The sequence below is a fragment of the Fundulus heteroclitus genome, chromosome 14 (genome assembly GCF_011125445.2).
Source record: "Fundulus heteroclitus isolate FHET01 chromosome 14, MU-UCD_Fhet_4.1, whole genome shotgun sequence".
In the NCBI taxonomy this organism is placed as follows: domain Eukaryota; kingdom Metazoa; phylum Chordata; class Actinopteri; order Cyprinodontiformes; family Fundulidae; genus Fundulus; species Fundulus heteroclitus.
This window is the reverse complement of record NC_046374.1, coordinates 3,586,899-3,609,318: the sequence shown is the minus strand read 5'-3', so window position 1 is coordinate 3,609,318 and position 22,420 is coordinate 3,586,899. Positions and strand designations below refer to the sequence as shown.

General features: G+C 42.1%; 2 long non-coding RNA genes across 2 annotated transcripts; both read right to left on the bottom strand.

The window, feature by feature from the left end:
* Window positions 1–2,704: 2,704 nt before the first annotated feature.
* LOC118565870 lies at window positions 2,705–4,097 on the bottom strand. The gene is made up of 5 exons (XR_004932679.1): window positions 3,973–4,097; window positions 3,557–3,731; window positions 3,182–3,476; window positions 2,923–3,098; window positions 2,705–2,839 (listed from the first exon to the last, which is right to left on the bottom strand). It is a non-coding gene; the product is annotated as an uncharacterized LOC118565870 (long non-coding RNA).
* A 295-nt stretch (window positions 4,098–4,392) lies between these two features.
* LOC118565869 lies at window positions 4,393–5,234 on the bottom strand. Its single transcript, XR_004932678.1, has 2 exons — window positions 5,079–5,234; window positions 4,393–4,953 (listed from the first exon to the last, which is right to left on the bottom strand). It is a non-coding gene; the product is annotated as an uncharacterized LOC118565869 (long non-coding RNA).
* Between the last annotated feature and the right edge of the window lie 17,186 nt (window positions 5,235–22,420).

Genomic DNA, 22,420 nt, shown 5'->3' with positions numbered 1-22,420 from the left:
TCTGACACCGCCCGCCCCCCCCCCCCTCATTTTGCACCTGGTTCTCAACACTTTGAATTTTTTTATTTTTATTTTCAATTCTGTGCCCATGGTACAGCAGATCTCCATGAGGGGGTCTTCCTTGGATGTGTTTCCATTCTTTCGGTTTGTTTTTCAAGACGGGTTTGGGTATCTGTTTACCCTATGTCCTGCGAATCATGCACCACAACCCACAGAGTGGAGAAATCGCTTTCAACTGTCAATCCATCCCATGTCTGGGCCGGGGCCGTGTTTACTTGGACTTTCACGGCTTATTTTTTGAAACAAGCATATGCTACTTGAAGGATCAACCAGGTAGCCCTCCAGAACCCGGCACACGCCGGGCCCGTAGGCAGAGCGAGATAGGGGGGCGTGGGAACCGGGCGGAGGCGCTGGTCCTCCGTAGCCCTGGGCGCCCCGAGCCCTAGTCGATTGGCTTGCGGGCGGACAGCCTCACGGAGCTCGATCTGAGGGTAAGAGAAAAGCGTGTTTCCCAAGCGCACCGCCAGCGCAGGCCAGGAGGCCGGGACCGGGGGGACGAGCACCCGGCGGCGGAGGCTTGGTGCGGGACCACTAGGTCAGACTGTTCTTCTCGGTCTCGCTTCCGAGCGTGCGGCCCACTACGGGGAATAAGCACAGTCACGCGCAATCTCCGCTGGGGTCTGGAGTCGAGCCTGCAGGATGAAGGAACCAACCACCGAAGCACTGATGCTGAGCACCGGGGCCGACGGAGGCCCTCTTATGGCAGGCCACGTTTGCAGATCGGTCTGGGTGAAAAAGATGGGCCCTGGAAGTCCCCCTGACAGACTCCAGAGACTAAGTGTTAAAAGACTTAGAAATATTTTTCATCATAGGTTACCGAAAACCTCGCTCCTACATATCTGCAGAAGGGGTTTTTTCGCGTAAGGCCCCAGAATCCGTCCAGACCATTGTATCCTTCACAAGCTACTCCAGTTGATTTCGTATCCACCCCATGCTGGAGAACTTAGAAAATATTTTTTTCAGAATTGTTCCCTTGGTACGGTGCGGAAGGGCTACTCCAATTGATTTCGTATCCACCCCATACTGGACTTCCAGGACCGGAGGGGCGCTTTCACGCGTCACTAGCCCAGCCAAGGCGCACTATTCTGGGGGAGAGCTCTCTGGCAAAGCCCCCTCCTATGCTGGAGGTGAGACTTTTTTTTTTCGTTTACTATTATTATTATAATTATTACTATTAATTCCTTTTGTTAATTTTAGCTCTGGGTCTCCTAACCTCCGCGTGCAGCATGGATGTCCGTGCAGCAGCAGCAGCCCGCTCTGGGTCTGCTAACCTCCACATGCAGCATGGATCTCCCAACAGCACGAGCGTGTCCTGGTTCTCATCTCCTCCACAGGCACCATGGATCTCCACGCAGCGGCCTACTCTGGCTCTATTAACCCAAAAACGCTACATGCATGTCCGCGCGGAGCATTTCATTTTAACCTGCTGAAGGGGTTTTTTCGCGTAAGGCCCCAGAATCCGTCCAGACCATTGTATCCTTCACGAGCTACTCCAGTTGATTTCGTATCCACCCCATGCTGGAGAACTTAGAAAATATTTTTTTAAGAATTGTTCCCTTGGTACGGTGCGGAAGGGCTACTCCAATTGATTTCGTATCCACCCCATACTGGACTTCCAGGACCGGAGGGGCGCTTTCACGCGTCACTAGCCCAGCCAAGGCGCACTATTCTGGGGGAGAGCTGTGTGACACAGACCCCCCCTGTCCTGGAGGTGGGACTTTATAAGTTTTATTTTTTTATTTTATTTGCCAGGAATAATGAATGGAGAAATGTCTTAAAGAACACAATTTGTTAAAGATAAATAATTGTTTTCACCCAAACTGTAACAGAAAGGAAATACAGACACATCACCATTGATTTATTTATTTTTTTTACTGTTTTTCTGGATCTCAGCACACGTGCACCTTGGCTGCGCCCTGGACGTCTATTTCTCAACGTGTAGGTAAACAATGGTCTCTTTCTTCTGGGTTGTTGGGTCCCTCTACTTGGTTCATATGAAGGGTCGCTCTCCGAAGTGTGTTCAGTCTCGCTCTCAGAGGTGTCACCCTTGCTGTCAACAGTGTAGTCAACGTCGCTCTCAGAAGCGTGATCAGGGCTTGTTGATCCAGTGGCCTGACTGGATGTTGGTGAGGACGGCGCAGCACCGGTAGGCGGGCTGGAAGACGATGGGAGCGGGCTGGAAGCCGATGGGAGCGGGCTGGAAGGCGCGCACTCCGCTTCCTCCTCAAGCCCATCACCTGATGATTCTGACATGGAGAGGAGGGAAGGTTCGGCGGTGTCATGTACCATCGTACGTGGTGGCTTGACGGCTGCCTCGAAATTCTGACGGATCCGAGCCAGCTCTGACGCGGTGCGGTGGAGCGCGTAGAATTTGTCTGCTGTCCGTGTGTCATGACACATCGTCTTTGAAATATTGATCCGGTCACTTGGGGACAAAGTATTCCTTCCCTTGAAAAATAGAGATGGTTCTTCAATATTATGCTTTTTAATTTTAGGTTTATTACGTAAAAAAGTGATATAATTACTTACGTATGTGGCTATTGATGTTCGGAAATCTGTGAATGTAGGGCGCCCAGGAAAACCCATGTCAAGCCAGGTGGCTTGCATCGGCACGATCAGTTTTTCGATCTTAGTGAATTTTTCGGTGAAGAGAAGAAGGTCTGTGGGTGGGTTTAGTTTCTGTCTGATGATCATCCACTGCTCCACCCATGAGAACTCCTCTATAGTTAAGTAGAGCTGTGCGGGGCCAAACGCCACGGTTGGTTTTGTGTTCCTTCACCTGTGGTGCAAGGGAGAGTGTGTGTTAATGGACAAATGGGACTAGACAGAGAGTGTTTGTCATTCCAATATCAGTAGACTTACATTGATCACAAAGCCCACTTGCCCGACTGTGGCTTCCTGCTGGGCTTCTTCAACCTCCGCCACAGTCATGTTCTTTAGCACACCGGTCCGATGTCCATAGAGGCTTGCTAGATAAACACTGAGGTACCCGAAGAATCTCCTGCGCGCCTCCGGGTTGGGGTCCTCAGACAGTTCATCTGAAAAAAATTATAGGGTTAGAACATGGATGTCAGTAACTCAGGTAAGTAATTTAATATAGTACAAATTTAATAAGTCTGACCAAGAAGTTCAGGGATGCGTCTCCTGGCCAGGACTTTGCAGAGGCGAAGTTGGTCCTTGGAGATTGTTCTGCTCAACTTTTTTCTTTACACTTATCTGACGCATGACTACACCTGGGCCCAGGCTCGCAATGCACTCTGAGATAGCACGAATCACGGCAAACACTTCTCTTTTTGGAACCCTGGATGAGGAGGGAGGGGTGTCCCTAAAGTAGGCCAGGAACTGGGACAAATTCACCAGGTAGATTTTTACTGTGTTCTCAGCTTTTCCCCCCATTTACCAGATGTTCTGGCCACCTGCACAGAAAGAAATAATTTGAATCTTTTTTACATGGGGACATTTTATCTTAACTAAAAGGCATCACAGACATGCTTACTGGTATATCCTGGACATATTGGGAAGGAAAGTCCAATTCTGGAGGATTGTCTGGCCCTTGGTTATAAACGAAAGGAAAGCCATGATTCTACCCACTTTGGATCTTTGATTTTCGATCCTTTTCCTCAGACCACGGGAGCCTTTGAGGTGCTGCCAATATTCGGCGATGTATTCGACTGAAAAACAAACAAAAAAAAGGTTTCATAATGAAGTTTGATTCTCAACACTTAGAATTTATTTTTTTTAATTTTGCGCAGACATCCAGAAGGACCACCGGGTAATTTCGTTGATTAAGACCCAGTGACAGGGCCCAATATTCGGACTCAAACATCTAAAAAACCGCCTTGTGCGCCCCTGGTTCTCAACACTTAGAATATTTTTTATAGAAAAAATACAGCAATCAGTGACATTTCTTACAGATGCTTGGTGGGAATTTGGGGTACGCTTTCGCCAAACAGAGGGTGCTCCGGCTTTCCCCCTTTGACTTAGGTCTGTTGATGTGCTGCGGTTCTTCATCAGGAGAGGAAGATTCACTCCTCACCAGAGCATCAACATCCACACTTGGAACCGGGGCTGTGGATGCCTTTTGGCGGTCCTGTTAAATAAAGGTTTAGTGTTAAGTTTTCTGGTTCTGCCGGTACAACCAGGCCTAAGCTATGGAGCTATCCTGCCCAGCACATGTGCTCTGATCCTGGGTAAAGGTCATCCGCATCTACCCGCTGGTTCTGCCGGTACAACCAGGCCTAAGCTATGGAGCTATCCTGCCCAGCACATGTGCTCTGGTCCTGGGTAAAGGTGCTGCTAGGCAATAAACATTTTACTTACCTCTTCCAGTCGTTTTTTTTTTTTTTTTTGCCCTTTCAGCCCATCTGTGCTGGTACAGCAATTTCTTTCTTAGTTGCCCCAAGTCTGATGTAAGCTGCAGGTTCTTTGCCTCAAGCTGTTTGCACGAGATGCAGGATGAAGGCGATGGTTCGTCATCAAGGGGTTCTGATGTTGGATGATACCGATTTGCTTCCTCTCTTGCTATTGGGTCCATGTGTAAACGTGAGACCATCGGAGGGCTCGGGTTTGTGGCGCTCAAAGCTCCCAGCATGTGCACTGTTACCTGGTACTTCAAATCAGTTATCACCTGGGCTTTCCTCTCCCCCTCCATCTCCGGGTGAGCTTGAGCAATATGCCTGTCCAGCCTTGTGCTAGCATAACTGCAGCCCTCCACTGGACAGGGCATTTTTCTAATATTGACCCTCCCACTACTGTACTTGATCAATATTTCTCGCTCTTCTGAATTTTTAATTCCATGACTATTTCTTAGGTGCCTGCCTATATAGGTAAATTCAGAACGGCAGAGTGGGCAACAAACATTATGCTTTGGGGGCGCCATGTTGATATGAGAATCTGAAAAAATAAGATACGATAACACGAGCTTTGTTAATATCTCAAAGCCAGGAACAGAGCCCCATTTCCCACCGTGATGCATAAGAGCTTCACACTCAAAGTTAACTTAATTAAAAACAACTTACCGTGTGAACAGTGGAGGGGAAAGAAGTCCGCTCTGGTCCTGGGCTGTTAAGTACTGCTCCTCAGTCATTCGTTGATTGGCATGTTAGGTACCTACAGCTGCCTTCTGCTCATGCAATCAAGAGTGCAGCAAGTGGCTGCAGGTGTACCAAGTAAAGCATCCTGAGAACCATGGGAAACACTGAGTCTCCACATCAGACCCTCCACATCAGACCCCGCACCCACCCCTGCTACCAGCAACCAAGCCCGGGCACCAGCGCACACACACACACACACCCATGGACCATGGAGCGCCAACCTCCATAGACTTCACATCCAGCCTAATCCTACACCGAAATGTCAAAATCCGCTCTCCCTGATATTTTGCTGCAATGCTTGACAATCCATGGGATTTAACATGTGATATTTGGGTAAAAGGGGCCAAATCGCCTAACCCAGCAAAGCACCCCCACACCATCACACCTCCTCCTCCATGCTTCACGGTGGGAACCAGGCATATAGAGTCCATCCGTTCACCTTTTCTCCATCGTAAAAAGACACGATGGTTGAAACCAAAGATTTCAAATTTGGACTCATCAGACCAAAGCACAGAAATCCTCTGGTTTAATGTCCATTCATTGTGTTCTTTAGCCTAATCAAGTGTCTTCTGCTTGTTAGCTGTCCTTAGCAGTGGTTTCCTAGCAGCTATTTTACCATGAAGGCTTGATTCACACAGTCTCCTCTTAACAGTTATTCTAGAGATGTGTCTGCTGCTAGAACTCTGTGTGGCGTTGACCTCTCTAATCTGAGGAGCTCTTAACCTGTGATTTCTGAGGCTGGTGACCCGGATGAACTTATCCTCCGCAGCAGAGGTGACTCTAGGTCTTCCATTTCTTGGGGCGGTCCTCATGTCAGCCAGTTTCTTTGTAGGGCTTCATGGTTTTTGCCACTGTACTTGTGGACACTTTCAAAGTTTTCCCAATTTTTCAGACTGACTGGCCTTAATTTCTTAAAGTAATGATGGCCAATTGTTTTTCTTTACTTAGAATTTGTATTATGGCAAGAAAAAAAAGCAGCTAACAGTCTATTCAGTAGAACTATCAGCTGTGTATCCACCTGACTTCTGCACAACACAACTGAGGGTCCCAACCCATTTATAAGGCAAGAAATCCCCTTATTAAACCTGACAGTGGACACCTGTGAAGTGAAAACCATTTCAGGTGACTACCTCTTGAAGCTCATCAAGAGAATGCAGAGTGTGTTCAAAGCAGTAATCAGAGCAAAAGGTGGCTACTTTGAAGAACCTAGAGTATAATACATATATTCAGATGTTTTTTTCTTTATTCTTAAGTATATAATTCCACATGTGTTAATTCATAGTTGTGATGCCTCCAGTGTGAATCTACAATCCTCATAATCATGAAAATAAAGAAACCTCTTTAAGAGCAGGTGTGTTCAAACTTGTGGTCTGTACTGATTACACACACACACACACACACACACACACACACACACACACACACACACACACATATATATATACAACTCAAGGAGGTTTGGTGTGATATAACAAGGCCACTGCTTTTCTTTCCTCATATTTATTTAAAAAAATTACAATGAGATTTTGAGCCCCTAAAAGAACATTGGAGAGGAAAAAAAAGTACTTTCTTGTGCACACTAGTTAGTTAGTTGAGCACAGTAATTACATTCCTGTGCACAACAAATACTCAAGCTGTTGAATGTCATATTTTAAATTAAAATTGTTTTGTCACATATTTTAAATTTAGCATGGTCTTGAAGAGGCTAGACATAAAGGTAAAATAAGAACAGAACCTGGTAACAAACAACTACCTTTAACACTGCAAAGCTGTCACAAGTTGTACAACAAGGCAAAACAAGACAAAAACAACAAGTGCTCAGAAGCACTTAATTGCCTGAAGTGAATTGAGTAAATACTTAAAATTTCATGTTAATGTATTATGTTTTTTATTATTCGATTGGTTCATGTTCAATATGTTAAAAGTATTTGGCTAACTACTTGTTTTTGTTTTTTTGTTGGATCAGTACAGCTATTAACAGGACACTTTATATTTCATCTTGTATTTTTGTCTGAATTGTGCTTCCTATTTTGTTTTGAAGTCATTCAAACAGAACTCTAGTGTGTATCCCTTTTAAAGAAAACAGAACACAATGAAAAAAGGATGAGCAATGCCTTGTAGAACTTTTTACGTAGAAAAATGTTTATGACGGTTCTGCTGGTGCAGCAGAAACATAGACTTGAAGAAACTGGCTCTGTGCTGTGAATAGCTCTGGATGTTAGAGCTGAGTCTAGATAGGATGTTGCACAAGCTGCTGTAAGTGAAGAACTATTCACACCCTCTATACACCACTGAAGAGACAATTAAGTGTTCACCACCAGTGTGTTGTAACATTAGAATAACTCATGATCAAACAGTGGTTGAGATGGTGCACTAACAATTACCAAATTTAATGGCAAAACAAAATGTATTATTTTACTAAATGACAGTATAGTTCTCTCTCCTGACAGTTGCAGAGAAGTCATATTATTTATGGAGTTCAAAGACCTCCCATACAGGTAAAAAACTGCCCAGGTTAAAGTTATTTAGAAAGGCAAGCTGAACCATAGGCTGACATTTCAATAACTTCACAGCATTATTTAAGACAAAGTTTTATTAAAGTGGAATGAAATGTAAAAACTAGTTACATAAGGCAATAGCTTAAAGTTTACAATAGAACATAACATATTTCCAGTTTTTGTACATAATTAAGTAATGTGCCATTAAGGTTTAAAGGCAATTCATGTAATTATGACATGAAATTAAAGTAAACATTTTTGACTTTTTGCATTATGTTACACTACGCACTAAAACAATATATTTGATGCCAGTTGTCTCTGGATAAACGTTTACAAATAAAATGAAGCAATACTCTATGCATTAAAGAAACGCCGCCTCGCCAAGATAGCGCTGCGGGAAACCCTGGTGTTCATACTTTCACTGTGTTAGTCATTGTTTGTACTGCGGTTTTTTCGACTTTTCGTTGCGTTCGCCTGTCTGCTAAGCTCAAAACAACCGCGCCTGGCTTGACGGAGAAACCAGACCAGCTGAGCATCTTTATGACAGTGCACTTTTACTTTCGCCTTCTGGGGGGAGCCTCTCTGGAAAATCAACCCCAGTTGCATAGTATACCTTTAAATACTTTGTTCGTGTTGTGAGAAAATTCCAGAAAAGGAACTTCTGGGCTTTGTGGAGAAGAAGGGGAGGCGGGTCCGGTCTGGACCGGTGTTCATGACGATGGAGGTTCTTGGTCCTCTCTTTGTCCTGCTGAGATCTGGGACGAATCGTCCTGTAGCTCTGACAACGCCTCATTCTGTGTCATCTTTCTGGCCATCTTTATCTTGGCTTGTTCGGGCTGCACTGGGCTTATCATTTGTTTTGGCACTGGATGTACTTTGTTTTGGAACAAAGCTGATGACGCATGGTTCACAGAATAGAATATGTTTGAAATCAGCTGTTTTGCACCTGACCTATTTAGAGAGAAACAATCTCTGTTGACCAGATGTCTTCTTTCCCAAAACATGTTAAAGTTGTCTATGAAGGTTACAGTTGTTTCTTTGCATGTTTTTTCCAGCCATTTGTTTAGCATCAGAATTCTGGAAAAAAATCTCATCTCCACAATTAACGGGTGCAAGAGGGCCACTAAGAAACACCTTGACATTCAGGCCATCAACAAAGTTCAACAAACGAATGTAATCCTCTTTTAATACTTCTGATTTTCTTATCCGGGTGACGTCCTTCAGGGCTTCAGCTTGTATTATGAGTTTTTCCAAGGTCGGACGTTCTTTCAAGACCCTTGGAAGGTCTGTCTGAAGGATGTCTGTTAAATCAGACACCAGGCCACAGTTCATATTGTTATAAATCAACACCTCTGTGTTTTTCTTGTTACAGAAATGTTTAATCCCCCTTACAGATCCATTGCATAATATCAGGGTCCTTGGCCCTGTGGCATGTCAGTTCTCTGATGTCTTAGAACGAAAATTCTTGACATACCTCAGATTTTTGTCCTCCTGGGTCACATTTTGGAGCAGAGCAAATCTGTTTAGTAACGGAATTCCAGCATTTCCAGCAGGTTTACTCCTGTCATTTGTTTTGAGAACAGCCCGCTGTTGTTTCACTTGTCTTGGGACATCTCTCTGTAGTCTCAGCCAGTTTTCTTTGTCTAGGTGTGGGGTTAGTTGATCATTTGGTCTTGCACCCAGAGTGGTCCAGGGATTCTCATGTCCATTGTGGTAAAGGAAGGCATCTTTTCAGAATCAAAATAAAAAAATAAGTAAAATAAAATAAAAATAAAAAAAATCCAACTTTCTGTGGTTTAGGTTCAGAGATAAAAAGGAGATAAAGAGTAAAAGTCAAGAAAATGCAAGCAAGCAGGGAGTAGAGAAAAAAGCGTCCGAACAGGCAGAGAGGCGGTGTCCTTGTCTTAGAGACAAGGGCACCGTGTTCTCCCTTCGGCCGGTCGATCTTCTCTCCATCTTGGGTCTTCTTCCTTCTGCTATGTGTTGCGTGTCTTCTGAGATGAGAAACTGAGCAATGAGCACACAAATTACCTTTCTTTTATGTGTTGAGAGAGCCGTTGGGAGGTTGCAAACCTCAAACACCCCTCCTCCTCCATCAAACACTTGAACCAAGTCCCTTATCACCTTGTCAGGATGCAGCTTGTTGGCTGCATGCTGAGCCTCCCTCCCTCTCTCTCTTCCCTGCGCAGCCTGATTGGTTCCACCTGTCAGGCTGCAATTACCTCTGATCTGTTGCCAACTGTGTTCTCCTCTTTATAAACTCACCTCATTCTGCTTTCGTCGCCGGTCCGTAGTGTTCACTCCTGCTCAGTCTCTGTCAGAATCCTGTGTCAGCTCAGTTTTTGTTGCAGTCAGCCTGAAGACGTTACTTCAACTTGGTTTTTGTTCAAGTCATTCCCTAAGACTCTGCTCAGCTCTGTTTCAATGGAAATTCTCAACTCCTGTCCACGTCTCCTGTGCTGTTCCACGTTCTCAAGTTCCAGCAGGCGTTCCACGTTCTCAAGTTCCAGCAGGTGTTCCACGTTCTCAAGTTCCCGCAGCTGTTCCACGTTCTCAAGTTCCTGAGCTGTTCCATGTTCTCAAGTTCCCGCAGCTGTTCCACGTTCTCAAGTTCCCACAGCTGGTCCACGTTCTCAAGTTCCTGAGCTGTTCCACGTTCTCAAGTTCCCGCAGCTGTTCCACGTTCTCAAGTTCCCGCAGCTGCTTCCCGTTCTCAAGTTCTGCAGCTGCTCCACGGTCTCAAGTTCTGCAGCTGCTCCACGGTCTCTAGTTCTGCAGCGGTTCCACAGTCTCAAGTTCCGCAGCTGTTCCACGGTTTCAAGTCCTCCGTTCCTGAGTTTCCTCCTGGTCAGTCACTCCATACCCCTCCTGTCAGCCAGCTTCTGCACCCTTCATCTCCGTCCGTAAAAGACTTTGGTTCCTCTCGTCATCTATTTTCCATCCTGTTCAATAAACTCACTTTAAGAACTAGCAATGTGTGTGCGTGCTGTGTCCGGGTTCATCCAAGGACAAATCATGACACACCTCATAACCTTTTCACCCTACGCAGCTCTCTGGCAGAGTCAAAAGGACTCTGTCCTCTTTCTCTGACCCCGGGCAGCAGGTCAGTTGGGCCAAACCATCTGGTTCCACTTCCTCTTTCTTCTCGGTAGATTTCCTGTAGACAGAAGATGCAGTCTCCTTCCAAGCGCTACCTCTTTCCACAAACCTATTTTCTTCCAGACTGTCTGAACTGAATGTCCAATTTATTTAATTAATTTGGGAATATATATGGAAGACGGTCGGGCAAGGGAGGTGTCATACTCGGCAGTCCCCACATACTTCGGCATCAGTGACGTTGACTTGATGTTTCAGTAGTTGAGTGAGCTCGCTGCCTGAGGCATGGTGACTCAGGGTTTTTTACTTTCTTTCTTTCTTTCTTTCTTTCTTTCTTTCTTTCTTTCTTTCTTTCTTTCTTTCTTTCTTTCTTTCTTTCTTTCTTTCTTTATTTATTTATTTATTTGAATAGGGACAAAGCACATTAATGAACATCAGTATAAAAACAAATGTAAATATGGCGGATTAGAGCTACAAAGCTAGTTTTTATCCGTAGTCCCTAGGCAGGCAAATACATAAGAAAGAACATATAATATACAATATAAGCATCACAAGGAAAATGTTAAAAGTTTAGTGGTCACATGACTGGTTTGTTTTCATCCATAGTTTGAGTTGAGCTCTAAAGCTGATCAGTGTAGGGCTCTCCCGTATGTGCATAGGAAGACTGTTCCAGATGTTAGTGGCTCTCACAGAGAGAGTGTTCTGACCAAAATTTGTTCTTCTGGGAGGGACCTCACAGTCTCCTCTGGAGGAGACCCTGGTTCTCAGGCCACTTGAAGTCTTAGGTTTGAACAGGATAGACACAGGAGGTGGAGCTACTCCATGTAGTGCTTTATAAATGAAGCATACACACTTAAAATTTATAAAATTTTCAAAATTTAAGAGATTGTACTTCCGTCTTCTTCCGCTTATCCGGGGTCGGGTCGCGGGGGCAGCAGCTTCAGTAGGGAGGCCCAGATGTCCCTCTCCCTGGCCACTTGGGCCAGCTCCTCAGGAGGAATCCCAAGGCGTTCCCAGGCCAGCCAAGAGACATAGTCCCTCCAGCGTGTCCTGGGTCTTCCCCTGGGTCTCCTCCCGGTGGGACGTGCCCGGAACACCTCACCAGGGAGGCGTCCAGGAGGCATCCTGACCAGATGCCCGAGCCACCTAAACTGGCTCCTCTCGACGTGGAGGAGCAGCGGCTCTACTCTGAGTCCTCCCCGGATGACTGAGCTCCTCACCCTATCTCTAAGGGAGAGCCCAGACACACTACGGAGAAAACTCTAAGATTGTACTTGTTCAAGATATTACATAAATGGAAATAATTGGGTTTTTGGTCAAACACTTTTAGAGATTTTTTGTACAGTGATTCAATTAATTTTAAATTGGTAACTGTGGTGAGAGACCAACTTGTTATGCAGTATTCAATGTGTGATAAAATAATTGAGTGGAGAACCATTCTAGCAGCACCAAGTGTTAAAAAAGACCTGATTTGTTTACAATTTTTAAGGTTAAATTTGATAGTATTGGCAAGTTTTTTAATATGATTTTTGAAAGACAAAATGGAATCAAGTATCACGCCGAGGTACTTGAATTCTGTGACAAGTTGTAATTCTTCTCCTCTCAAGAATACTCCGGAGCTTTTTATTTCTTTTGATTGCTTTGAGAACATCAAACAGACTGTATTTTTGGAATTGAGAAGCAAACATGATTTAAAAAGCCAGTCATTTACTTGCTCCATGGCTGAGGTCAGAATAGAAGCTGCCTCTTTAACACTCCTTGCATGAGTATAAATTACAGCGTCATCTGCATACATTTGAAAATTCACATTATTACATGTTTTGGGAAGATCATTTATGTACAGGGAGAATAACAGGGAACCAAGTATTGATCCTTGCAGCACACCGACAGACACATCCAAGACCGATGATTTTATACTGTCAATTTTTACACATTGTTTTCTTGAGGATAAATATGATTTAAGCCACTGAATTGCCTCTGACGAGAAATTGAAGTCTGACAATTTTGTTAGAAGAATTTCATGGTTGACAGTGTCGAAAGCCTTTTTATATGTTATAAGAATTATTATTCTGAAGTCACTATGGCCTCACACCACTCGGACAGAGGAGGCCTGGAGACCTGATGTCTGTGTATAAGATCCACTGTTTTCTGATTGCAAGGCCAAATGCTGCAGCTGCTGAGGGATACTGATTGTTTACGATAGACTGTCTTTGTTTTGTCTCATGGGAAGGCCACGGTGCAGTATTAGGGGAAGCCCGAAAAGCGACACAGACAGAGACAGGGCAGACAGAGACTGCAGCGGAACCGTGGGGTGCGATTACTTTCCATCTATGTGAATCTCTGCTCTGTTTCTCAATAAAAGTGCTGGAACGTTATACCACCGTCTCGTCATTTAGTAAAGATGGGAACTCAGTTACTATTGTTTAATATTCCACCCAAAACTCCCATAACAATTTGGCGTAAACGAACAAGATCTCCGACCGACGAGCGAGGGAGTCCGGGGACAGGAGCTGCTTTGGCCGGCCCGGAGAGGTTATCCGGCCTCTGGTACCCCGAATGGATTTTCAAAGGATGTGGAGGAGCTCCTGGTCTCGGAGCGTCTCTGGGCGTCGGCGCGAAGATCCGAACCTTTCTTTCATGAGACGGTAAGGGGATTATTTTCCAGCTCTTTTAAAAACAAACGCAATTGGTCAAAAATGCTTGCAAGCTTTTAAATTTTAAACCCCATTTTAAAGTATACCTCAAGAAATTTTAAAATTTAAAACTGTAAACCTAAAAGGTAGTAAGTAAAAGCCGGTAGAAATAATGAATTATATTTAATCCTTAAGGCAAATAAAACAGGGTTCGCAATACCGAACGGTGACTAAGATTTAAACATTAAACTAAAATTCAAAATTTAATTAGAATACGTTTTCAGCTGAAATACGGACTTTCCCACAAGGGGGGAGGATTGGCAGAGTGATTTTCACCTGGAGAACAGGTGACCGGCTGAGCAGTTTGCAGCTGGTCCATTAAAGTCCTCTTGTCTTGGGTTTGTGCAAGAGGCTGTCCACTTCTGTTGTGGATGAAAGCGGCAGGGATGCTTAAGTCCTTGACTGTTGCGAAGACGTTTGCAGCTTTGATAAGTGGGGACCCCGACCATTATACCAAAAAGGCGACCATCGGATGTGAGGCCTTTCATTTAGTTGGTCGATCGTGCTAAGGACGTAAAAAATAATAATAAAAAACACAAAAAAAGGATAAAATAAATAAAATAAAATAAAAAAGTCTGGAAGCAGAAGAGTCAGTGTAATGGGTCAAAGGCAGAGTTTTTCAGGGTCCAGCCTTGCCCCAGGGTGAGACGTTCGATTTCATGCTGAAAAACGTAGGGGCCCAGACGCATGACATGCATAAATGATTTGAAATGATTTGATTAAACATGCAGATTTCTCACATAGGGGTTATTATTATTAATATTGTTTTATTTTATTGCAGTACTGCTACTAAATAATAAAAATAAAATTAAGAGAAAAAAGAAAAGCGATTAAAACAAGGAAACGGAAACGAAACTAAAAAGGCGTTGCACCGGGGAAGCGTTTACGTGGGGACCGATTAGGCACTTCCGTTGTGGATAAAATTGGTCTAAACTGCTAATAGCGACGTATAACTTTCAAAAATGGGTAAGCGTCCAAGTGTCTGCGAGACACAGAGTTGTATCCTTGCGGGACTGAAGCGTAAAACCGCGTGTGGACGAAGCATCGGGGGGTCGTAACCAGCGCACGCTCTCCACCTTTTAAACTAAGCGGGAACTTAACGCGTTGAAAACATCTTTCGGCGTTGACGTTTAAAAAATTATGAAAAACATAGAACTATTTAAGATGGTGAAAAAGCAGGCCTGCACGTGTTTGTCTGTCTGAATGTCATCGTTTGTATGTAACCGTACGTATGTATGTATCTATGTAACTAAATGTTCGTCTGTGTGAATTAATTCGGGGGTAAAAGTAATGTTCATGGTTTCAGAATGTTCATTTGTTTTGGGAGAACTGCAGCTCCGTAATTCAAATGACATTTTAAGCATGGACTATGTTAACAATAGAGGTACAGTAAAAGAGAGATTTAAATAACAAAGTTTGTTTTTTTAACATTAAATATCAGGACCAAATTAAATTGATACACGGAGAGATTAACATGGCTTGAACAGAAATATTTCAGCTTTGTTAGAAATTGGAAATAAGCGTTACATAAGCTTGTTAAGTTTACTGTTTTACAAATTTAGGCTGAGATCCTATCACTTGTTTTTTAGCCCTAAAGTAATTTAAAATTACTGAGATCTCATTGCTTATAATAATAATGATTCATCACAAACCAGTCCAGTTGAAAGAAGTTTAGATATACAAGATTTTTGATTTAAATAGATGAGAAAAAACTGTGCTTTGAACAAACTGTATGGAACTAAATATGGTTGCTTTTCTGAGGGTTTTCTATTCATTTATTTTATTTATTTTTTACTTGGAATTTGAATGCAACTAATGAGAAATTTTGAAAAGCGTCAAAATATTAGAAGGCCACGTTACACGCGTCATCAGTAAAAAAAATCATCTGATTTTATTAGTTATGCTGCGCTGAGGCGAACCTCAGAGGGACAGTATAACCTGAGAAGGACAATAGATATGATAAACAAATCTGACCATGATGTAAACATCTGAATGTTTATGGCGAGGCTGGGTCTGTGTGTTGTGGCCTGGGGCACGAAAACTATGTCAGAGGGGGAAAAATAAAATAAAGCCAGCTTCTAAAGGGTTAAATTCTAATTCTAATCTTGGTTTGTTTTGGGTAGCCTTCTCAATGTGCTGAATTATGGGGGAAACTCTTATCATATATAGAGAAACACTAGAAGCTCAAAAACTAAAAGGGAACAATCATTGCTTTAAAGTTTCACCCTTGACCAATTAGGTTTGATAAGGTATATATGAATAAAAGTATTACTAACAGCAAATACACATGGTCAAAGGACCAGAAGGATATCAAAAAGTTTGTAATAAGTCAAAAACCTATGTCATATTGGAAAAGACATAATTGTGCTCCTTGGAAAACAATTTTGTTTTAGTTTTGTTTGGTTCATTTCTTTCGTTTTTTTGTTTTCTTTCTTTTGGAGGTGTTTTGAACAGAGTTCCAAAGGAAAGGGGAAGAATAGAAACCTTCCCAGGATCAGAAAAAATAGGGAACAACATCACGTTAAAGGGACGCTAAGGGGACCAGGGTTTTAACTGCATGCTATTAACACTCTTGTTTTTCTCTGAGTTATTGCTTTCAGATTAAAGGAGACGCCACCTTTCTTCTAATAGAAGACTCTGAAAAGACAGTGCTAGCAGTGCGGTAAGGAGTAATAATCAGATTTGGACACTAAATTATACTTAGTTTTAACCAAGTTATGCCAGATCTTCCAGCAGGAAGGGTGGTGTCTTAAAAATGTTTGTTGCTTTCTGCTATTAACAGCTCTATCTTTCTGCTTCTTTTCTTTGCAAAGAAACCTGGTCAATATGATGGGATTGTGCTAACATAGAGATTTAGTCTCATTTTAGACATTCTCAGATGCGAGAGAATGCAGAAACAGTGCCGCAGTGCCATGGGGGCTGATCCTTGGGACAAGGACTAAAGGTGATGTCATTGACTTCAGCCTGATCCAGTTTTGAGTTTTATTTTGTCAGAGACAAAGTTTGATTTATTTTTTATCCTTTTGTTTCTTTTATGTTTGTCATGTTAGAGGGAACACTGTAGTTAAAATGTTTGTGACTGTTTTGCTGTAATTTCTTTTCAACCTATGGAGCGTTTTCTTTGGCAAAAAATGCTGGCAGAATTCATTCTGTTTGCAGGCGTGAGGACTGGAGGACGGACTGTTGATGAGAAGGAGAATGTTGGGCTGCTGAATTTAGACATTGGACTGGAAAAGGACATTGAAGGACTATGACTGAGGCATCGGACAACCTTCGACAAAAACACAGATGAGTTCTGCAGACACGACTTCATGCATATCACTTCAGATTTTGTTGTACACAATTAAAACAAACCACACATTACGAAACACATTAAGATTATGTAAAGGTGAAAATTTTTAAAGAAGCACCTTGATGGAATCATGGAGCAACTTAATAAATTAAGTGGGTATTATATCAACAGTTAAATAAATAAATGAATTAATTTGTTTTCACTATATATGTAGAATAATCTGAACTTTTAAATAGCATTTCATTTAATAAACATCTTAAGAGTAAGCTGATTTCTGCTACTCTGGCAGGCTTCAATAAAACGCAAAGAAAAGGTTACTGGCTAAAATGGGTAATGTTGCAATAAAATTTGCATAATGACACATCCTACTAACTAACATGGGTAAATTTAGGATTAAAGCATCAGGGTACAATGGTTACAATATTTATGGAGATTTAATATCTTTCAACTAGAACACAAATAACTCAAAAGTCTTTTTAACCAGTTAACCTGAGGGCTTTTAGATCAGGATAATTTAATGGTTATCGTCTTACATACAGAAAATAAGTAAGATTAATTTAATTAGATTAAATTATGGGGACATTTTGGATCTGGTCAGGATGGTTGGGGGGCTGTGATGATAAAAGGGTAACAGCTTGAAGATGTATCAATGAATGAAGGTTTTCTCTGAGGAACATTAAAGCAGCAAAGACACCCCACATTGGAACTCCTGTTTTGAACGGGACATAAGGTGAGATCCTTACAATGAGAGACGTTCCACACAGGGGGGTGTGGAGACCCCTGGGGCATGGCACCCAGGACGAGCTGCTGTGGACTTGACACAGCTGGTGGAACCAGAGGGACGACAAGGTGGTCCCACATGTCATCTGACACCTTACACTGACTGTAAAGGGTTCTGGGTTTTCAGGGTTGCTGAAAACAGAAAGCTTCAGAGAACCTTAACCTTTCCTGACCAGGCACTCAGAATACATAGATCATAGATCAGATTGCAGAGGCCTAGACAAATAGGAACGCAGAGATGCGTTCACCCAAGAACTTCTTAATAAAAGTCCTTAATCCTCAGTTTAAGAAGATAAATAAATAAATAAATAATCACAATGTAAGGTTTACTTTATTTTAGGATTAATTTGGGAACTAATTCTGATTTGCTTAAGTAGCTTTGGTTGTTCAACAATGTTAGAACGTTTTGTTCCTATTCTCTCCTGCTCTCTGCTTTGTTTTGTGTTGTAGAACCTTGGCATCCTTGAACAGTAACAGCATGGTATAAATATTTTGTCTTTTCTGTGCAGAACAGCACCTCACTTAAAAAAAAAAGAAAAAAGAGGGAGAGAGGGAAAAGGCTTTCACATGGAAAGGCTTTCTTTTTCTCAGTTGGGTTTTCAAAATAAATGGGAAATGTCATGAAACGAATATGTTGATGAAATTATGTTGCAGAGAACTGCAACTGTCAGACAACAACAGTTAAGACACACTCTGTTAAGAATTATTATGAATTTACTGCAGATACACTTGAACTTAAAGATTACTATTTTAATTAATAATTAAATTGCAGAATTCTGAAAGCTAAATAATTGTGCACAGAAATATCTTGAATGTGAAAGTGCTTGAAGAATGTTTTAATAAATGACACATGAAAGGGGTTTTGATAAGAACACTAATTACACCTTGTTTCTGTTCTCTAGTGGGAACAAGGACTCGTGTCTGCAGACCATCTTCACAAAGTGTTTTATTAGAAAGAAATGCAAAATAAAATGCTCAGTGCCCATCCAGAACTGAACGCTTATTACCATCCAGCTCAATCATCCAGCCTGAGAGGGGGAACCAAGAAGAGGACTGGGGATGAAGAAGCCAGAGAACTCTGATTCCTTATTCTTCAACGGGAGGAGTTGCCTGAAGAGACACTAAGCGCGATTAGATTAATTTCTGCCTTGTGCCTGAATGGCCTGAAGGCTTTCTTAACTTTGCGTTCTTGACGTTTAGGACTCTTCTCATATATTGTGTTGCTGTTTGTTTAACTGCTCTGTTCCACTGACTCACATGTTTGATTTTTTGTGTTATGAGATCTACACTTTAATGTTACATCATGTTGATCAATATGGTTTTATGGGGTAAAAAATGGAAACTGTTTGCTTTAGACACACAAGGATCTATGGTTTATGCACCTTTTGATTTGATATAGGAAGAACCAGGATCGGATTGGCTCTAAAGATCCTTTTAATATTAGCTGGTAATGTTAACACTTAGATTCAATACAGGGTTTTCAGGCTCAGATTGGCCGAGAGCAGATCTCCCTGGGAGGGGGCCTTGCAGTTTTTACTGCCCCCTAGGGGTAGCGTTTTCTGGAGGTTCCCCTGCACGCACTGAACCTCTCCTGCCTTTGCTCCTGGTGTTATAAGTTTGGAGTGGTGGATTATTGTCCATCGTAGGGGTGAGTGGAGAAAGGAGTAGGAGGGTATTCAGGGTGGGTAAAGAGTAGACGGATTCGACCTTGGTTAATGAACAGGGTTTAGCTTACCATAGTCTAATGTAATTTTAAAATAATGTGCGCATAGTTACCTAAAACAGGCCTTACCTAATTAGATGAATCCTAAATTGTAGATGAAAGCTAAACCTTTGATCTTGTGTGTTAAAGCTCTATGAAGCATTCATGTTGATCTGTATTAAAAGTTCCAGCACTACCCGGTTCCAACACGGGAACCCTTTGGGTCCCACTTTACGAGTTTACAGAAATGGTTCCTCTGTGCTTTGTTCACATTTTCAAGTGATGGGTCATCTTGTTTTGTCTTGATGCTGACGACGCCATCATCAAAAAAAAAAAAAAAAAGAGAGGAATGTTATAAGAATTATTATTCTGAAGTCACTATGGCCTCACACCACTCGGACAGAGGAGGCCTGGAGACCTGATGTCTGTGTATAAGATCCACTGTTTTCTGATTGCAAGGCCAAATGCTGCAGCTGCTGAGGGATACTGATTGTTTACGATAGACTGTCTTTGTTTTGTCTCATGGGAAGGCCACGGTGCAGTATTAGGGGAAGCCCGAAAAGCGACACAGACAGAGACAGGGCAGACAGAGACTGCAGCGGAACCGTGGGGTGCGATTACTTTCCATCTATGTGAATCTCTGCTCTGTTTCTCAATAAAAGTGCTGGAACGTTATACCACCGTCTCGTCATTTAGTAAAGATGGGAACTCAGTTACTATTGTTTAATATTCCACCCAAAACTCCCATAACAAAGGTCAAGGAACACTGCACCAACACAGGGGTATATATCCAATTTACTTTTCACCTTTTCTATTAAAAAGCTTTTTGCTGATTCAGTGGATGTCATGATTTGGGTTTTGTTTGGTTTATGTTTATCATTTGATCAGCTAGTCTTGTCTTCCACCTCAGGTTTTGTTTCTGTTCTGTCTGGTTTTAGAGTCTTCAGCTTCTGTACTGTTTTAATTTATCCGGTCTTTGTATTTAGTTCTGATCTCCCTTCGGTGCTCTGTGTAGTCTTAGTTTATCTTCTATCTTAGGTTTGTTCTTCATGGTTATTTATGTTCTAGGGTTGGTCTAGTGTCTGTTCCTTTCCACGTGTTTTCTGTCAGCTTGTTTCCTCCTGCAGCCTCTTTCCCCCCTCTGATTACATCCACCTGTTTATGGTTAATTGGCTCACTCTCTCTCCTTTGTTCTCCTGCCTTTTTAAGCCTCCCTCCTCTGCCACTTCCCTGCCAGTTCATTGTCAAATCTAATCATGTCAGTTGTGTCTTTCCTTGTCAAGTCTCCGGTGAGTTTAAGTTCCACATTTTTTCCTGTACTGTCTACTTCTGGATCATTTAAGTTTGTCACCTCCCGGTATGAGTTTTTTGGACTGCCATTGTTTGTATCATTTTTGGATTAAGATTTTTGACCTTTGTTTTGCCTGAATCTAGTCATTAAATCCTGCTTGATCTCAAAACCTCTTTGTCTGGTCGAATTCTGGGTCTTCCTGTCTCTGAGCTTCATGACAGTGGAGTGGTTTGCTCGGAAGCCAAATTGCATTGCATGTAGGTTAAAAGGACTATTATTTAAATGTTAATTTATAATATTTGCTACCCATCTCTCAACAACCTTGGAAACAACTGGAAGTATACAGATTGGTTGGTAATCGGATATATTTAAACTGTCACCAGATTTGATTTAATTCAATTCAATTAAATTTTATTTATATAGGGCCAAATCATGAAACATGTCATCTCAAGGCACTTTACAAAGTCAAATTCAATCATATTATACAGATTGGGTCAGATTAAACAGATTGTTCAAAAATGTCCTATATAAGGAAACCAGTTGATTGCATCAAAGTCCCGACAAGCAGCATTCACTCCTGGGGAAGCGTAGAGCCACAGGGAGAGTCGTCTGTATTGTACATGGCTTTGCTGCAATTCCTCATACTGAGCAAGCATGAAGCGACAGTGAGAAGAAAAACTCCCCATTAACGGGAAGGAAAACCTCCGGCAGAACCGGCCTCAGTATGAACGGTCATCTACCTCAACCGACTGGGGGTTACAGAAGACAGAGCAGAGACACAACAAGAGAGACAAAAAAGCACAGAAGCACACATTGATCCAGTAATCTGTTCTACATTAGATGGTAGTAGCGGGTGAGCCGTCTTCTCTGGATGATGTCACAGTTAACAGAATGCCAGACCAGGTGTACCTACTATGAAGATAAAAGAGAGAGAACAGAAAGTTAAAGCAGAAATGACAACACATAATGCATAATTGAAGAACAGTATAACTCTATAGAGTGAGAAAATTAGATCCTGATATCCTCCAGTAGCCTAAGCCTATAGCAGTAAAACTATAAAGGTAGCTCAGAGCAACTCTAGTTATAAGTTTTGTCAAAAAGGAAAGTTTTAAGATTAGTCTTAAAAGTAGACAGGGTGTCTGCCTCACGGGCCAAAACTGGGAGTTGGTTCCACAGGAGAGGAGCCTGATAGCTAAAGGATCTGCCTCCCATTCTACTTTTAGAGACTCTAGGAACCACCAGCAGACCTGCAGTCTGAGAGCGAAGTGCTCTGTTAGGAACACACGGGGTAATCAGAGCTCTGATATATGATGGAGCTTGATTATTAAGGGCTTTATACGTTAGAAGAATAATTTTAAATTTTATTCTTGATTTAATAGGAAGCCAATGAAGGGAAGCTAAAATTAGAGAAATATGATCCCGCTTGTTGATTTTCATTAGAACTCTTGCTGCAGCATTTTGGATGAAGGCTTTGAACTGCATTTTGTGGACTTCCTGATAGTAAAGAATTACAATAGTCCAGCTTTGAAGTAACAAATACATGGACCAGTTTTTCAGCATCACTCCTGGACAGAATGTTTCTAATTTTGGCGATATTCCGGAGGTGAAAAAAGAAAACTCTGGAAACCTGTTTAATATGGGATTTAAATGACATGTCTTGGTCAAAAATAACAAGATTTTTTACTTTATTACCAGAGGCCAAGTTAATGCCACCCAGATTAAGTGATTGGTTAAGAAGTTTATTTTTTGAGGACTCTGGCCCAAAGATTACAACTTTGGTCTTGTCAGAATTTAGATGCAGGAAATTTAAAGTCATCCAGCTTTTAATGTCATCAAGACATGACTGCAGTCAAAGTAATTGATTGGATTCATCAGGATATATGGATAAATATAGCTGAGTATCATCAGCATAACA